General features: G+C 41.7%; 1 protein-coding gene across 1 annotated transcript in view; it reads right to left on the bottom strand.

Annotated features, from left to right (window-relative positions):
• Positions 1-18,236, bottom strand: part of PALLD (palladin, cytoskeletal associated protein) — a 285,430-nt gene that overhangs the window by 139,391 nt on the left and 127,803 nt on the right. The gene's annotated exons all lie outside the window — the stretch shown is intronic.

Raw genomic sequence — 18,236 nt, 5'->3', positions numbered from 1 at the left:
ATAGACACTGGCAATACAAGCAAAAACTTTGCCTACCAAAGGCAGCAATGGAAGAACGTTAATTTTCATACTACCCATGCCTTGGATAGGAACAGGGGCTGTGGAGTCACTCAGATGGGCTATCTGGGAGACCCAGGTAGTCATGCAGTGCCCAACCTCACTAACCTCCAATGCTAGCCCCTGGCATAAACATACCTCTTCAGTTATATCTGGGAACCATGTAACAGAGTTCCCCACCTTTTTTCTCACTTTACACAACTCTGTATATTTAACATATGTGCTTGTGCACAAACCTGATGCATTCTTCCCTCCCCCACCCAACCAAATACTAAACTTACCTCCATGCAGAACAGATACAGAGCAGGAAGAACATTCTGGGCTGCAAATGGATACAAGACGTAAGCCTCACAACACATACAGCAGCAACCAACATAATTAAGACAAGTCCAAGACAACTGGGTCAGGGAGGTTATGTGACCAATGAATTAAAGACTAACCTGTTCACTCATTTCCTTCTATCTGTAGTGGGGGAGGGGGGAAATGGGGAGGAAGAAGACAAGCCCAAGGTTCACTCCTGAGCTCACCCGTGTGGAACATTAGAAAAGTGCCATCATCTGAACAGACCCTATGTGGGAACCCTTAATTTTCCTCCCTATACTGCAAGTACCAGCATTTAAAACCCTATCAATGTCAGTGGGATTTGGTACTTAATTACATGCTCAAATTTCATTCATTAAATTTTAATGGACTCTCTTGGCACTAGCTCCTTCTGGATTGCACCATGTGTCAGTGAAAAAAAAGTATTGGGCTGCCAACACTCAGTGGCCTGCTGCTATGTAAGATTTGTCTTTTAAAATGATCAAGTTCTCTCAACATCTCTTTTGCTTTGTTTCAGATGTAAAAAAAATTTCAACAGAAGTAGGGCACTTGTGAAACCTCAATGAACCTCCTCTGCAAGGAAAGCCAACCATGCCCAAGTCAAAAACTCTGTTGTCTGTGGAGAGATGGAAACCAGTTCTAAGAAAGTGAGAATGAGGTTTGCAATTTAATCCCAACTCCCTGAATTGTGTTTTTCAGAACAGATAAGCAGATAAATGACCAACATGAACTAACCAACTTGCTGAAAAGTCAAGAACGAACAACTAAAAAAGAACCAGTTGTACTCGTCTAGCTATGAATACAGAGTTTCTCAGATTTATGTCAGTGGTAAGAAGATCAAAAGAGAGACTTGCTCTGTAAACTGCTTTGCAAGCCTTTTGGTTGAAAGTGGTATTCATGCAAATAAAGAGAAAGTGTAAATGGACAATACGTGGCCTGGAATCAGGAGATACTACATTATTTCAAGTTTTGTTATCTCTAGGAACCCAGTAACATATGTCTTTTACACTTGTTGACAATCAAGGGTTTTATTCTATCAAAAATGAAATCCTCAGCAAGCTTACTTAGAAGTGCTGAGACTATGGTCTTTGCTTCACAGAACTTTTAACTGTCTACTTGGAAAATAAATTGCCCATTTCCAGTCTCATGTGCATGTTTGGTGTAGGCATAAAACAGAATCAACTAGCCTCCAGTCTCTTCTGCATTACATTCCACCCCAGTCCCAAAGATAGGTGGGGCCTAATAGGGACATCAGCACAAGTGTGGGTGTGGTTGGTGTTCAGACTCCCATTGTGTGGGCCCATATGGAAAGATCTATTTGTTCTAGAACAGTTCAGTCTTTGATATCAACTCCTATGACCATCATCTAATTGACAGGCTATTTTACTTAAAGAAGAACATCTGCATCTCTGTAGCACAAGTATTAAGAGGAAAACACAGACAACACAGGTAATTATGGATTGTAGCCAACCATCAAAAAAGGTAGACACAAAAGGGGAAGTGGCTTACATTTTCTCAGAGGAGTTCAGAAAAATCTCAGCAACCATACACATGACATCTGTTATTTAGAAAGACTGAGGTAGAATGATTTAGAATGATTAAGGTAGGGAGAAAAGAACAGTTTTCTGAACAGGGACAAAGCTGTCAAAAGAATAACACAAAACACACTGTTATAGGAAGCTTTCCGTTTTTAAAAAAGTTGGAAATACAAAGGACAGTACGAGTTCATTGCTGCTCCCTGACAGATATTACAGAGCAGTGGATCTCAACCAGGGATACGTGTACCCCCAGAGGTACTTGCCAGGACCTTTAGAGGTACTTGAAAAAAGAATTGAATAATGGTGGGGAAAGGCAGGTCTGTATTAGAATGCCTTGCGGACCTGGCAAGGCAGGAAGGAAAGCAGCTGCAAAAGCTCCAGCAACTGCTAGTTTCTGGTTATCGATTTGTCTATTATCAGATATGGATCTGTAGTTGAAAACATAAATTTGAAATCAGCAACTATATTAATTGCAAAAGGTTTTGCTAATATGAGGGTTACAATTTATGGAAATGGGTTTTCAAGGGGGGTACGCAAGTGAAAATGTTGGGAATTACTGTAATAGAGAGACAGTAGTACCTTTTCACTCGACGTTCTACAACCTGAAATAAGCTGTAACCACTACGGTTAAAAGACGCAACAGATTGTTGACATATTTCTAAGCTTTGTTTGTTCAATGCAACTTACTTCCAGGAGTCAGAGATAGGACTGCAGTCTAAGGCAGCCATGTTCAACTACTATGGCACACTGGTGTGCCTCAAATGGTTTGCAGGTGTGCCACAGGAGTTTGAGGAGGGTCATTTATTAGTAGGGCCATTAGGGGATGTGATCCCCTCCACCAACAGCATGGTGTGCCTTGTCAATTGTCAAAAGACTAATGGTGCATCTTGACAATTTTAGTACCTTGTCAGCGTGCCACAAGTTGAAAATTACTGGTCTAAGGCAGTGGTTTTCAAACTCTCCAGGAGAGTTTGAGCCACTGTAAGTTTTTGCGGGGGCGGCAGGGAGGCAGTGGGGGTGGGTAGAAGGCAGCGATATGCTAAAGTGGTACCTCTGCTAAAGTGGAAGTGGAGCGCAGTCACTCCACTTTCACTGCTGCGGGGAGCCCTAACAAAGGTTCGTACTAGGCTCCCCGCACCCTGGGGAGGCTGCAGGAGGCTTGGGTAAGTGCTCCCAAGCCCCTGCAGCCCCCTAAGTGGTGCAATCCTGGGGATCGCACCGCTGCCTCCTCCAGACTGCCCCCGCCCCTTAAGGGGGCAGAGGTCAGGGCCCACAGGCTGGGGTGTCACGATGCCCCAGTTTGAAAAGCCCTGGTCTAAGGAGTTACTGTTCTCTGTTAAATGATCAGGTGGATATACTGAAAATTCAACAGGTTTTCAATCTGCACTTCTAGTATTTTCCTGTTCTTCCTGATGTAGTTATGGGGTTTGAGGTTCAGGATATCCTTGATGTTCGTTCCTTGCTGCCAAGGTGTGTTTTCCTCCCTTCAGTTGGTAGATGATTTACAGACCAGCAATTCCTTCAATTTTGATGGTCACAAACCTCATATGACCCACAGTGATATTTGATCTGCCATATGTGGCACTGGCAAGTGCTATATTACTTATCAACAGATGTTAAAACAGTTTTGCAGAACTTAAACAAAATGTTCCTCCATTTCTGAATTGAATTGTTGCATTTTTACAGAGCAGGAATTAGCCCATGTTCCTCAGCTTCCCGTTGAAGTAACCATTTCCTTTTTAAAACCTCCCTGCCCTTTCCAACTAAGAATCAGCACATTTCAGGCTAGGCTAAGATTACAGCTGGCAACACCAAAATAGTTCAATCTAGCCTTTTGGCTCTAAAGGCAGTGTGACTATTTCATATTCCCTTTTCAAACATGTGCTCATCTGGTCACATTTAGATATTGCACACACACAAAGCTATTTATCAAAGTAAAAGAAAATCCAAAGAGAGATGTTATAGTGCGTCTCTAGAAAGATGACATTCTATGGGTAATCCTGTCTCCATTAGAGTGCTTCACTGCACTGAAACGAAACACTGTCTGTCCTACCAGTCCCTGAAGGCACAGGAATGCTCTTCATCAAGTGATCAAATCTCTACTACCAAAATAATTCATTTTTTCCCAGCACTCTGGCCACGACACCCCTTCTTAAAATCCCTACAGTGGCTTTCTATCCACCTCTGCACCACTATCCCTTATATTCATAGTCCTTTGAGGTTTCATCTCCGGCTATCCTACCCAATCAAATGTCTGCTTTCTCAAGCAACTCTGCCATTTTCTCCCCTGCTTAATTTCAATTTGCTTCCTAGAGCACCTGGATGATGACATGCCCTCCCTTACTTCAAAAACTCACTTTTTCCATGGAGCCTCGGGCACAACAGTCCCCATATTTTGTTGCAACTATGCTTACAGCACAATCCTATGCATGTCTACTCAGGAGCAAATCCTGTTGAGTTCAATGGACTTACTCTCAAGTAGATATGCATGGATTGCAGCCTAAAGTACATACAATGTGGGAAACCTGCATTTATTTCTATGTTCGTCTAAGCATTCTTCTCTTTCCCATGTCAAACGCCAGTTTACATATTTCTTGGGTGGGTAGTGACCTCCGCACTTATTTTGTAATGCACTATGCAGATTGATAGGACCCTAAGATACTGGCAAAGGTAGACATTCATTCATACTGATCTTTATGACCAGCTCCTTCCAGAGCATAAACAGGCATAGAGCATCCATGACAGTCATCCTATGCATGACTGCATACTTGGAAACAAATGCCACCAGAATTCAATTAACATGGTAAGGCTTGGACTATACAGGTCCAGCCTTGTTATACACAGATTTTTTATACATGGATTTGACTCAACACAAACGGCCCCTACAAATGAGAAGGAATGTGCTGATCCCTGGAGAAGGGGAAAAACGCACCCCTTTAAAATCACAGTTTAAAAAACTGCTTTTTACTGTTGCAGAGAGACAGTCATACAAGTGATTACAGGTATAACCTAAGTATCCACACATTTTTCCATCTCAAAGCTGATGAGAAGGGCCCTTTAAAGGAAAACAGTTGTTTAATAATGCCAGAAAGGGCAGCCAGATGACAATCCATCAGTCATTCCCTCTGCAGGTTTCACTCCTCCCTTCCTCCTTAGCAGGTGAAAGAAGGCTAAATGGCATTGATTACCACCTTCTCCATTCTTTCCCCCTTGCTGGGGCTCCTGGTGAAGAGAGGGATTGCTGCCTCCTAGCGCAGCCTAAGCCCCTGGAGAGAGACTGAATGACTATGTGCATTACAAAGGTCAGCAAGGTTGTTTTTAAATCACCAGAGCAAAGAAACTTTGTTTTTTAAATTGATTTGCTATAGTGCGTTTTTTGCCATCCACATGAGTTCTTGGAACTGAACCCCCGCGAATAATGAGACTCAACCTGTAAAACCAATTGATAGGGGTTAAAGGAATCTTTTACATGTTTAAAGTTATTAAAAGTCTGTCTGGCTTGGCTTTTAAATCCACTCTATCATGAGAGTTTGATAATGGAGAAGAATATGAAAATAAAATTGATCCCATATTGAATTTAAAGTTTATCAATTTTAACAGTCTACCCCTTGAAGATGAGACACAGAAGACCTATAATTACTAAAAAAAAACAAAACACACATTAGCAGTCTTATGGGACACATGAAGATTAAACATTACTTTCTCAATCTTAAAATTGCAAGTTCCCTGATCTAAATTGCCCCTCAGGTGCTGCTATTAGCTTTGTGGGAGAAAACATACACCTGTATCCTTCTCTCTATAAAAATTTAGGAAGTGCGATTTACATAAGGGAAACAGACAAAGAAAGTGCATTAATCCACCAAGAGACATGGGGGAACAGACAGATGGCAAGGAAGAAGTGGTCCTCAGCCTGGTTCTAACAGATACATTGCCAACAACCACAAGGAGTGGAAGTGTGTCATGAATACGGACATATGGATTCCAGTAGCACCTACAGCAGTGTATTGGTTGAGAGGACAACCTACTCCCCAAGTGCCAGCTGAGGACTGAAGAAGAAGGTTCCTACAAACCCAAAGGAGCCTTCCTCACCACAGCCAGGACCTTTTGCATCATACATATCAATGATGCAATGCAGGCAGCCCATGGCTCTTTGATGATCCTTTGCAACAGACTTCTAAAGATACAGGCAACTGCTCCCTATCCCCTGTGGAGAACAGTTTCAGCAGACAGGGTAGCAGCGAGAATTGTAGAGGGAAAGTTTCACTTTAAAAATGCCCCAGCATATGAATCTGACTGTATAGTTGAACTCTTAAGTAAACTTAAAGGTCACTTTCTGCATCATGGTTGCTTAAGGTCTGGAAGGGCAAGGGGCTAATTCCTATGCACAACAATCTGATTTATTGTAGTTTGATTAACTCCAATAAAATGTCAAAAGATTTTATAACATTCCCCTGTTCAGTCATCCAGGCCAAGACACTGAAAAATAAAGTTTATAATTGCTTTTTAAATCTCATCTTTCATAATTTGTGTTACGTCACAGGGCCAAGCAGCAAGCCACAAAAGTAAAGAAGCTTTTGAATAATATCCATATCTAGAAAGTAGCTCTCCCACTTTCAATCAAGGCTGCTTTCAAACTTCTCTTCCCCTCTTATGCAGCTGTACAACTATAAAATCATAACTGAACATATAAACAAGTAGCTTGTTAAACATATAAACAAGTAGTTTATGACCAAAGTAATAGACAAGGATTTTCTGGAGATTAGCTCCTATGCAAGCAGGAAGTTCAGCTAGTTCTGTCTGCCTGTTAAAAAGGTCAGCACAGAGACAACATTTATTGCCAAGTGCCCATACAAACAGAGTAAAAACAGCATGAGTATTTCAAATCTGCTCTCATTACTCCAAATAGATTCATTTTTAAATACTGAAACATTTTTTAAAAATACTGAATCATGTAAAGAGCAAGTGAAATTAGCATCTTAGCTGTGGTCAATTTGACCCAACAACTGCATGCCTTGGGTTGTATTTCAGACTCTCATTCGGCGCATGCTAAGGAGCTTGCATGTACAGAAAGCGACAGCAGAAGGTCCATGGAATCTAGGAATCTGAATGCGATACTGCACAGGATATCGCAGGTCAGGTATAGGCAGTCAGTAGCTCAATGCTGTGCAGTTTCTTCCTCATGCATTTGTGGGAAATGCAATCTTATTTCCATGTGCACTCCCTCCTTTCGTTTGGACTATGCAAGACGAGATTATTATCACACCACACATCTGTACTTCATGTGTTGAAGTTCTTGCCACTTGGCAGGATGTTAACAACTTACGTATTTACAGCAGTGCTTCCTAAACTCCTACAAGGGAGTTGGGAGCACTGTAAGTGTGTACAGGAGAGGGGGGAAGGCAGCCAGGGATGGAAGGATTTTCCCACTTACCTGCAGCCAGTGCTGCAGTCCTGGGGAGTCCAGCCCTCTGTTGGTTTCAACAAAAACTGGGAGTGCCTGATTTCCCCCCCTATCTTTAGACTTTTGCAGGCATGGGGAGCCCTCTGGAGGGCTCCCCAGACCCCTAGGACTTCAGCACTGGCTGCAAGAAAGTTAAAAAAAAAACAACCCTCCCATCCCCAGCAGCAGTGTGATCCTGGAGATTCCAGTTGCTTCCTTCGCACCCCCACCCACCCTTAAAGGGGCAGGAACAAGTGCCTCCCTGCATGATGAGTCACAACAGTTTGGAAACAACTAACTTACAGTATGCCTACTGTATAGGCTCTGTCAGTGCTACAACAGTATTTATTAGCCTACAGCAGAAAAGACAGAAAGTTCTCTTCCAATATTCTAAATATTGCTGAAAATACCACTGATCTTTTGGATGCTGAACATGTACCATAAATAATGGTTACAGTGACACATAGTCATTTTAGATTTATTAACCCAGGGTATCTTGGAGTTTCCATTTCCTTTCCTTGACAGCTCCCTTAGCTACAGGTTATCATGTATTTACTTTGCAGAACAATAATCCTAAAGTTGTATACGGTTCTACAAGGGCTGGCAACAGTACAAATGATCCATCCATCTACTTATACAACAATTCATTATTCTGTTTTCCCATAATCTATAAACTCATTTAGCAGGTTATCTTAACAGTTCAAGTATTATGGCACTTGGGCAAAGGAGAAATCTGTTTCCAACAAAACTCCTGCAGCAGAGGATTATATAGCTGCCATGGGCACAGATACTAGGTACTTCCTATGCCATCATTGCTCAGTCATTTAAACACCTGCACTCACATATTACACACCACAGCCTACAAAAGTTGCAAATATTTTCTTAAAATCTGGAATACAAAAGCTAATCAGTGGATATGTGCACATTGGTAAAAGCAGTTATATAGACACCTGCTTAAAACAAAAGAATTCTACTGAAAGGCTTCTAGCTTCTTCACAGCAGAGCCCCACCAACACAAGACTTGTTTAAAATTGAACAACTTGCAATTTTCACACTTTAGCACATACAAGTTTTTCTTCAGAATGAAAATGACTAGACCAGCAACTATAAAGGTTTCACCCAGCCATGAACTTAGGTAAGACATGGCTTCATTTAGGAAACAGAAAAGCAGATCAAGGTTGAAACCTTCTCTGAATGTGGTTATCTGTAGCAAGTAGCATTGAACACAATGAAATTTGCTTCCAAATAGATATGCATATGATTGCATTGTAAACAGTCTTTTCTGTTTACAGCAAGGCTCCCTGCTCCTCCATGAGGTGATGATGTTGGAAGAGATCAAGTTCCACAGTAGTGCTAATAAGGAAAGAGTCCCCATTGTTGTACAGAGCATCCCAAGAACAGCTTAGGCAGCTAAACACGATTTTAGTAAAGAGAAAAACACAAAATGGAAAACAATTTTCTGGTTTGCATGTTATATTACCTTTGAAATAGACAACAAGATTTACAAGCAGGGATATTGGCATGCAGGACTGTTAGAAGTTCAACTACCATGTTTCACTGCACTTTTTTTCTGATTCGTCATTAAACCCTCTTCAAACATGAATAAAAAGGGGAAGAGCCAGCATGTAAGGGAGAGGGGAAATAGGAGCACACTGGCCATACCCCTCTGGATGTCCTCATGTACAGTAATAGTCTGCAGAGCACAGCACAAATGCGAAGACAGTTTCACCCTATGCCAGTGGTTCTCAAACTCTCTGGGAGCAACTCTCTGGCAGCAACACGATCCCCAGGATCAAGTCACTAAGGGAGCTGCAGCAACTGGCATTTACTTACTAGTCCCTGTTGCAGCTTCCGCAAAACTGGAAGTGGAGTTTCACTCCACTTTCACTTTTGAAGGCTGGGGAGCCCTGTGGACGGTCACGCATGGATCCCTGCAACCCTGTAAGGCTGTGGCAGGGACCTGAAGCCCCCTTAGCTTCAGGCCCTTAAGGGGGCAGAGTCCAGTGCCCTCTGGCTGGGGTGTCATGATGCCCTAGTTTGAGAAGCCCTGCCCTATGTCCAAGAACCTGACCAGCCAGAGTTCTAAATCACAGTGAGGAGCCACCTCTGTGTTCAGCACCTACCCTTTGCAGACAAGTTCTGAACACTGGTAAAAATAGGGTGAGGGTAGGATGGGGAAATTACCCCCATCACGAATTGTTGACCGCCCTGATCAATTACCTCTTCCCTTTATAACATCCAAGGAGGACTAGAGCAGTGGTTCCTAAACTCTTCTCAGAAGTTTGGAAAACACTATGTCTTTACAGGGGCAGGAAGAAGGCAGTGACACAAACCCCAGGATCGTGCCACTGCCAAGGACAGCATTTCCACTTACCTCTGCTGGCCTCCAAGGAGTGTGGGGAGCCCCGCAGATGCCTCTGTAGGACTCCCCAAGACTTAGCAAAGTTAAAAATTGCAATCGGAAACCACTTCTGGTTACATTTGGGATTTGGGAAGGAGTCACTTCCATGACTTGTGGTAGTAAAAGACGAAGCAACATGGCTATACGATTCAAATAGGCAGTGTAAAACTTTTACTATGATGGATTTTCAGAAAGCATCCCACACCAAAGGCTACTGAAAAAACTCCAGAGTCAGGGAATTAGAGGGTAAGTCCTCTCATGGATTGAGAACAGGTTGAAGACCAGGAAACAGAGAGTGGGTGTCAATGGGCAATTTTCAAGGTGGAGAGAGGTGAAAAGTGGTGTGCCCCAAGGATTTTCAACCCCTTCATAAATGACCTGGAAACAGGGGTGAGCAGTGAGGTGGCTAAGTCTGCAGACGACACCAAACTTTTCCGATAGGTGAAGACCATTAAGGACTCAGATACTGGATTCAGTACTCTGGTCCTCAACCACTTTGATAGCTATGCCTAGAGGTGTTTGTTTCCAGTGAGTATGACAGGATTACAAACCAAATCTTACTGAACACAATGGGCTTACTTCTGAGTAAAACACCATTTTCAAACATCTCTAGCTATGCTGCTGTCTGGAAGAAAGGTGACCAAGACTGTGTCTGGTAGACATTCTTTCTGAACAGTGCTCATGATTAATTGGCATAGCATTCCAGCACAAATAGGATAAAGAGGGAGTAACACTTTTAAAAAAATCTGTCAGCTCTTCTGCAGGAAGCTTTGAGTATGTACTAGGGTGTGAATATGTCAAATGTACACACCTTCGGTTGTTCTGGAGCCAAATCAACATTACAAAATCTCATCAGAGATAATTTTCCATTAAGTGCCTTTCTTCCTTCAGCAATTCCTGAACAAGGAAGTCAGTTTTTAAAAAGCATTAAGCTGCCAAAAAATTATACTTACCAACTTTAGCCTCACCTCCTCTGCGCTACAGATCTGTTTCTGTGAGAAAGAACAATCTGAGCTGAGGAAGTATATGCAAATTAAATGCTGAAGTTCTGAATTTGTTCATACGAGTGTACCTGGCCGGATCCCAAAGGATCTCCTCTATGGAGAACTCGTGCAAGGAAAGCGCCCTACAGGTAGACCACAGCTGCGATACAAGGATATCTGCAAGAGGGATCTGAAGGCCTTAGGAGTGGACCTCAACAGGTGGGAAACCCTGGCCTCTGAACGGCCTGCTTGGAGGCAGGCTGTGCAGCATGGCCTTTCCCAGTTTGAAGAGACACTTGGCCAACAGTCTGAGGCTAAGAGGCAAAGAAGGAAGGCCCATAGCCAGGGAGACAGACCAGGGACACACTACACTAGCTCCCAGTGTGGAAGGGATTGTCACTTCCGAATCGGCCTTTTCAGCCACACTAGACCCTGTGCCAGAACCACCATCCAGAGCGCGATACCATAGTCTTCCGAGACTGAAGATTGCCAACAACTAACCTGGTCTCTGGATAATTTACATATGATTTGGCTGTAATGCCAAGACACACAGTGTTGCAGGTTTACACTGAAGCTTCCAATGCTCATGTTTTGGCAGACAAGATGGGTTACAATGCTATGAGAGTTTCATACTCCTGCATCCTTTCTCCCACCCTGGGGCATTCAGTTACTGCACATGCATAGTTTGAAATGCCTTCTCATGCGTCCACTAGGAATCCACCAAGGGAAGTACATCAGCACCATGTAGTTATAGGTTTCCAGGGTACAAAGAGAACACAACCTCCATGAACACTTACCAATGGGGATATGCATTAATACAAATACAGTACACTATTCTTAAATAAACGTCCATCATTTAAGGACCTTATGAATATAGACTTGGGTGTGATTTATACATGACATAAGTGCTGCGTCAAGGAAAGCCCTTATTTATATAAACACTCTCCATACTTCCAAACGGTGACATTTAAATGTGCCTTGCATGAGCACTGACATATTCATAAATTAGCATAACCAGTGAGAGAGTGCCTGGGAAGGCATGTTACTAGTGCTGTTTTGCAAGGCTAAACATCCAATCAAATGCATGTCAACTAGTAGACTAAGGGGCTTACTCCCAGGAAAGTGATAGGATTGCATCATAAGACAGTGAAAGGAGAAAAGAATCACTTTGCTCCCTGGGTAATACAGGGTCACCCTTCCCCTGCCTTGCCCCAGTATTTCATCAAAGCCTCCCTCCATGAAATATCAATGAAAGGCGTGCAGTATTGCAGCTTGTGAATGAGGTTGTAAAACTCAGTGTAGCTATAGCTTGTGTTTGAGCTCTGCTCTGATTTAAAAAAAATTTGGTTTTGTGCTTGAATATTGTCAAGCTATATCACCTGAGATGTCACAGGATGCACATAGCAATGCAAAAAGGCTTGTGCATGTAAGCTCAAGCCAAGCTCACCTCACCCCTAGAGAGGTTCATCACTTTTATTCCTGAGTCTTTTGTGGCGATGTGGGATACACAGAGTTGCACTCTATGCAACTCCCTGCATAGAGTATATGAGCTGAGGAACAAAATCTACTCATATCTGCATGAGGAGGAACACTGTTTGGCTGACAGTTTTATTGATCCAGATTTTATAGCACAACTGGCTGTTCTTTGTGATATTTTTGAAAAATAAATATATTGAACAAGTCCTTGCAAGGCTGCAATACCAACATTTTGCAGCTTTCAGGTAAAGTTGATGGATTGAAGAAGAAACTGATTCACTGGAAAACTAGCATAAGTGATGGCAACTGTACATGTTTCCCTTCTTTGGATCAATTTCTGAAAGAAAATGAGATGGTATTAAAGGAGGATCTAAGGACTGTTATTGTGCAGTATTTGACCCAACTGCATATTTACCTCCAAAAGTATTTTCCTGATAATGAAGTTGAGTCAATGCAATGGGTGAGAGACCCTTTCAGTGCTGAGATACCTCCACGTTTCACAAACCAGGAAGTGGAACGACTTATTGACATATCAACAGACAAGACACTGAAAATGAGGTTCCAGGTTCAGTCACTGCCTGAGTTTTGGTGCAAAATTAAAGAGGAGTACCCAGAGATAAGTATGAGAGCCCTGCGTATTTTAATCCCATTTGCCACTACCTATCTCTGTGAAGCTGGTTTTTCTGCTGTTGCTGTCATTAAATCAAAATATAGATCAAAAGTGAACACTGAAAGGGAAATGTGTGTGGCAATTTCAAAAATAACACCACGATTTGATGAGTTGTGCAAAGAAAAGCAGGCACATCCATCTCATTGGGACTTCTTGTGTGTAATCAAATGTGTTTAAGGTTGTTCAGAAATAATTGTTGGAAATAAAACTACAGTTTTTAAACCAATTAAACTACTGTTCTATTCTTATTTTGTTGTTATTGTATAATTATAACACCTTCATCTCAATTTTGGGGGTAACTGAGGTGAGGTGATATAATGGGGAGCCGTGGCCAGCGGCCACAAGAATCAGGGGAGCCGCAGCCCAGAAAAGTTCAAGAACCACTGAAAAGGGTTCAGGGTCAAGCAGGGTTGTGTGCTGGCACCCATTTTGTTTATTCTTTTCATCAATGACTTGGCCCCCATCCTAATAAAGTTTGACACGCATTGTCCCAAATTGGGATCGGTGGACATTCCTTTACTTTTATATGCTGACGACATGGCTCTAATCTCCCGTACAAAAATAGGCCTACAAAGATTGGTTAAAGCCTATATTGAATATCTTGCAACTAACTCTCTGCCGATAAATTATGAAAAGTCCAAAGTAGTGGTTTTTGGAAACTCATGGAAACCACAGTCTTGGCTTTTCAATGAAAAACTAATACAGCAGGTCAAGGAATTCCAGTACCTTGGCCTTCGGTTTCATTATAAGCATTCCTGGTCCTCCTATCATTCGATTGCAATTAAGTCATCCAAACCAGCTGCCTAAACCATAACTCGTTTTTTTTCTTTTCTTGGGGTAACTCATTCGTACCAGCTGCTTCGCAAGCTTTTAATGCCAAAGCCATACCTCAAATTTTATATGGTATCCCTGTATAGATGCTGGCATTAAATGATACAATCGAAAGAGTCCAATCTAAATTCCTTTACAAAATTTTTAGTTTACTGCATTGTGTTCCATATGCAGCACTCTGCCTCGAGTCAGGTCAACATAGATTGGAGCTACACGCATGGTCTAGTTTTGTAAAATACTGGGCCAAAGTCTTTTTCAGTGCTGATCATGATTTGCTGCTAAAGGGGCTGTTGGCCAACTCAATGATAGCTCCTTGCCTAGCCCTATTCTATAAAAAAACCCAACAGATGGGACAAGGTTGATTTACAAGGGGCTCCCTCTCCTGAGGTTATTATCAGGCTTATGACAGCCAGACTACATGACATAGAGAGGCAAGAGATTTTAGGCACAGCACACACACACACACAAAAAAAATGTTCCCCGTTGAATTTCCAACTTAAAATTACATTTGGTCAGCAACCAAAATATCTGTCCCTCCTAATACGCCCCCCCCCAGAGAGGAGGGCTTTCACTCTGGCACGTTGTAATGTGATCCCCTCTAATGACCTACTCAGCAGATTTAGAATTGCCTCCAGGGGAGACCGTTTGTGTAACCGCTTCTTAGGCAAAGTAGAATCATCTATGCCTATTATGCTGCGCTGTCCTAAATATCAAGCGCTAAGACATCAATTTCTCTCTCCCTTGCTCAGTGCTAAAACAGGGCATTCAGAGAATGCTATAATTCAGTACTTTCTGGGGGGTGACAACGAGCACATAACCCTTTCAGTTGCACAGTTTCTAAACCTGAGTAACTTGAACCGAGCCAAGCTATTGGTTCCAAGTAACCATTGAGTAGATCACATCCTGGTAAAGTCTGTAATTGGCTGTTTTCTGTTTTTTAAATAATATATGCACATATGTATAATGTTTGTATGTATTTGTGTGTACATTTATGTGTGCACAACCTATGCCAAATAAAGGTTGAACAAATGAACAAAATACATGTCAGGCTTTTTTAGATGGATGAAGTTAAGCAGAGATTAGAGTTGAGTTATCAACAAAGGATGCAATGGTCAAGTGCTCTAGTCTAGGTCACATGATCCAGAACAGTGGTTTCCAAACTAGGTCACGACCCACCAGACTGGGAGGCACTTGTTCTGGCCCCTTAACAGGCGGGAGGAGGAGAAGGCAGCAATGCAATCCCCAGGATCATGCCACTGCCAGGGACAGAAGGAGTTTTCACTTCTCTCCCCCTTTGCTAGCCTCTGGGGGATGGTGGTGGGGAGCTCTGCAGATGCCGCTGCAGGGCTCCCCAAAGTTAAAAATAACTATAAGAAACCACTTCCAGTTTCATGATCAAAAACAGAAAGTGATTTCTGATTGTTATTTTAAACTTTTCTAAGGCTTGGGGAGCCCTACAGAGGTGACTGGGGGGTTCTCCTCACCCCCAGAGGCCGGCATAGGTAAGTGAACCCCCCATCCCTGGCAGCAGTGCGATCCTAGGGGTTGTGTTGCTGCTTTCTCCCTGCCCCTGCAAAGACTTAGTGTTGCCCAAATTTCCAAAGAAAGAAGTTTTGGAACCACTGATATAGAAAGTATCGTTTCTAAATGGCATGAATAAGCCATACAATCTAGAAACCAATCTCTTTGTAAAATTCCAGATTCAAGGCACAAACAGCATCCTTAGTCAGAAGTAAATCCCATTAAGAATAAAGAAGCTTATTCCAAAGCATAGGATTGTTGTGCCCCCCAAACAGAAGCAATAGGTTAATACTTTGTTTCACATAGAACAGTGTTTCTCAAAACTGTGGGTTGGGACACACTAGGTGGGTCCCCATTCATTTCAACATTTTATTTTTAATATATTAGACTTGATGCTACCATGGTTTATGGTTGCATTTGGGGAAATGTTACAGACCTGTACTTTTAACAAGCTATTATGTATATTCTTTTAACAATGGTAGTAAATGGGATTTACTCCTGGGTAAGTGTGGGTAGGATCGCAGCCTAGGATTGTTAAAAATTTTCCTGCTTCATGATGTCACTTCTGGTCATAATATCACCTTTGGTGAGTCCTGACAGATTTTCATTCTATAAAGCGGGTCCCAGTGCTAAATGTGTGAGAACCACTGACACAAATCCTTAATGTACCACTATCCCACAGATAGTGTTTTCTGCTCAGAGAATGAATTCTCAGTTTCCTAAATGTATTTACTTGGAAGCAACTGCCATTGATTCTATTGGCACTGAACTACAAGCAAGAGTGGTGAGAAAGCCAAGCTTTGTTAAAATTAAGCACTGAGTCATTCCTGCAATGGTCTCCACAAACTTACTTCTATCATTTGGCTTTTGTAAAAATATAAGATATGTCACACAGAAATGTTTGAATGAAGTAAAACAAATTAGACATTGTGCGTTTTTTACAGACAGACTTACATCTTGACTTTTAAGACAATTACCAATGCTCTCCTATTTCTGAATATGTTGGATTCTAGGAATGTTAAGTACAGTATTTATCTGCTGTAGCTGTCCATTTCACTCAGGAAGCTGCCAGGGCTCTCAGTGGCACTGCAGAGCCTTGGGAAAGCAGCTTCCATACTCCGCAGCACTGGCTGCAAACTGGAAGCTGCCAACATGTTGTTCATAAGATTTATGTCTGTATTTGAAAGGCCATTTGACAACTGCAACCCAGGACTGTGACTTATGTGTTCAAATAGTCCATCACAGGCAAAACTTTAAAAACCAAAAACTTACCTACAACCTGGAAAACCAACGCTTTTCAATTGAGTTGAATCATACATGCATCTCCAGATCATCAAATTTACAGCAGAATCATCAAGAGTACAAGTGTGTGAGAATCATAACAGTGGTGAAGTCCTTTTCATTTCCATGTAAATGCCTATTTATAGAAGCATGAACAGGCTAAACTGTCAAAATATACTAATGTCCAACTATCTTCTTTATATCTTTCTTAAAATAAAGTGATGTATTATGAAACAGGATGTAGAGAAAGCTGCCTCTAAGAACATAGTAGGTATGTTCAAGTCATAGTAGATATGTGCAAGCTCTTGGTTTTAGAGGCAGGCTGCCTCTGATTGCCAGATGGCACCAGGACGCAGGTTGTGTCTGTTGTCTTGTGTGCTCCCTGGGGCATTTGGTGGGCCACTGTGAGATACAGGAAGCTGGCCTAGATGGGCCTTTGCCTGATCCAGCAGGGCTTTTCTTATGATCTTATGCCACACAGCCTTTTATCTTGCACCTCATACACTGACCAGATGTGAACTACAAGTTGCAGAGCACCATAAACCTTATCAATGAAAGACCACTGACTTACATTAGTCACATGAAGCCATTGTCTAACTATCATATGACCAACAAGTTGAACTCAAACATTTATTCATGCTGCAAAAAGGTTTTAAGTGTTTAAGCCCTCAGCAAACCAGGTTGTCTGGTGAAAGCTTCTAGATATACATAACCAGGCTTGGTTCAAGCAAGTTTCACCACAAAATGATAAAGAATCCTAAACTGGATCCCATTCCATTTTGCCTGCAATGGTTTCACGAGGCAGTGAGAACCCCTAGCCTACAAGTCAGCAGCTACATTTGCAACATTTCTCTATTTCCTAGATAAAACCCCTTAATAATTCAGCTTGTCGCCATCTTCTCATCATCTCCCCTCTTCTTAAGACTACCTACTGCCTTGCATCCCATCTCTTTCTCTACTTAGTCACTCCTCAACATCTCCTCATAGTCCTGGATTTTTTATTACTAATCCTACTATATAAGCATTTAGTTAGCATGCTTAGACTAGAACATGTCCTCTCTCAAACCTTGGAATAAGACAAAAAGCAAAACCACAATAATTTGTAGCCAAGTCTGAACACAGTAACACTTTCCAGAATATACCTGAACTTAGAGCTCAACATCTAGTTCACAAAGAGATCATGATGTCATTCCATAAGAACTATGTCTCAGCCTCACAAATAACCACAAAAATGACTGTCTGCTTTTCAGAGACATGAAGGGGAAAAAAAACAGAACTAGGATTCATTTTAAGACATACATCAAGAATACTTTTGACCCAGAAGTAAAGGTTGAACCCAAACTGCTAGCAAGTCCAGCATTAAAAACAAACAAATTTGATTCCATTAAAGTTCTGTCTTTCTCACACTCTAAAAATGCAGGTAATTTTATATAACCCTCTATATATTCAAAAACACTCTTTGTTATGTTAAGATCTAGAAATGTTTATATCAAACACGTGCTCATGAAAATTTATTGCCAAAACAAAACCATATTCAATACAAAAATCAAAAATCATATTCAATATAAAAATCAACCTAAGCTGAAATATAACAAAGGCTATCATCACTGTTATTTCAGATGGCCTCTCTCAGAACACATCCATTTACTTACAGCTAATCAAGAGCACAATAGCCTATCAAGATTACTACAATGATTAGCAAACATGTACACAACAC

The sequence above is a fragment of the Tiliqua scincoides genome, chromosome 6, assembly GCF_035046505.1.
Source record: "Tiliqua scincoides isolate rTilSci1 chromosome 6, rTilSci1.hap2, whole genome shotgun sequence".
Lineage (NCBI taxonomy): Eukaryota > Metazoa > Chordata > Lepidosauria > Squamata > Scincidae > Tiliqua > Tiliqua scincoides.
This window is presented reverse-complemented; position numbering and strand designations above follow the sequence as displayed.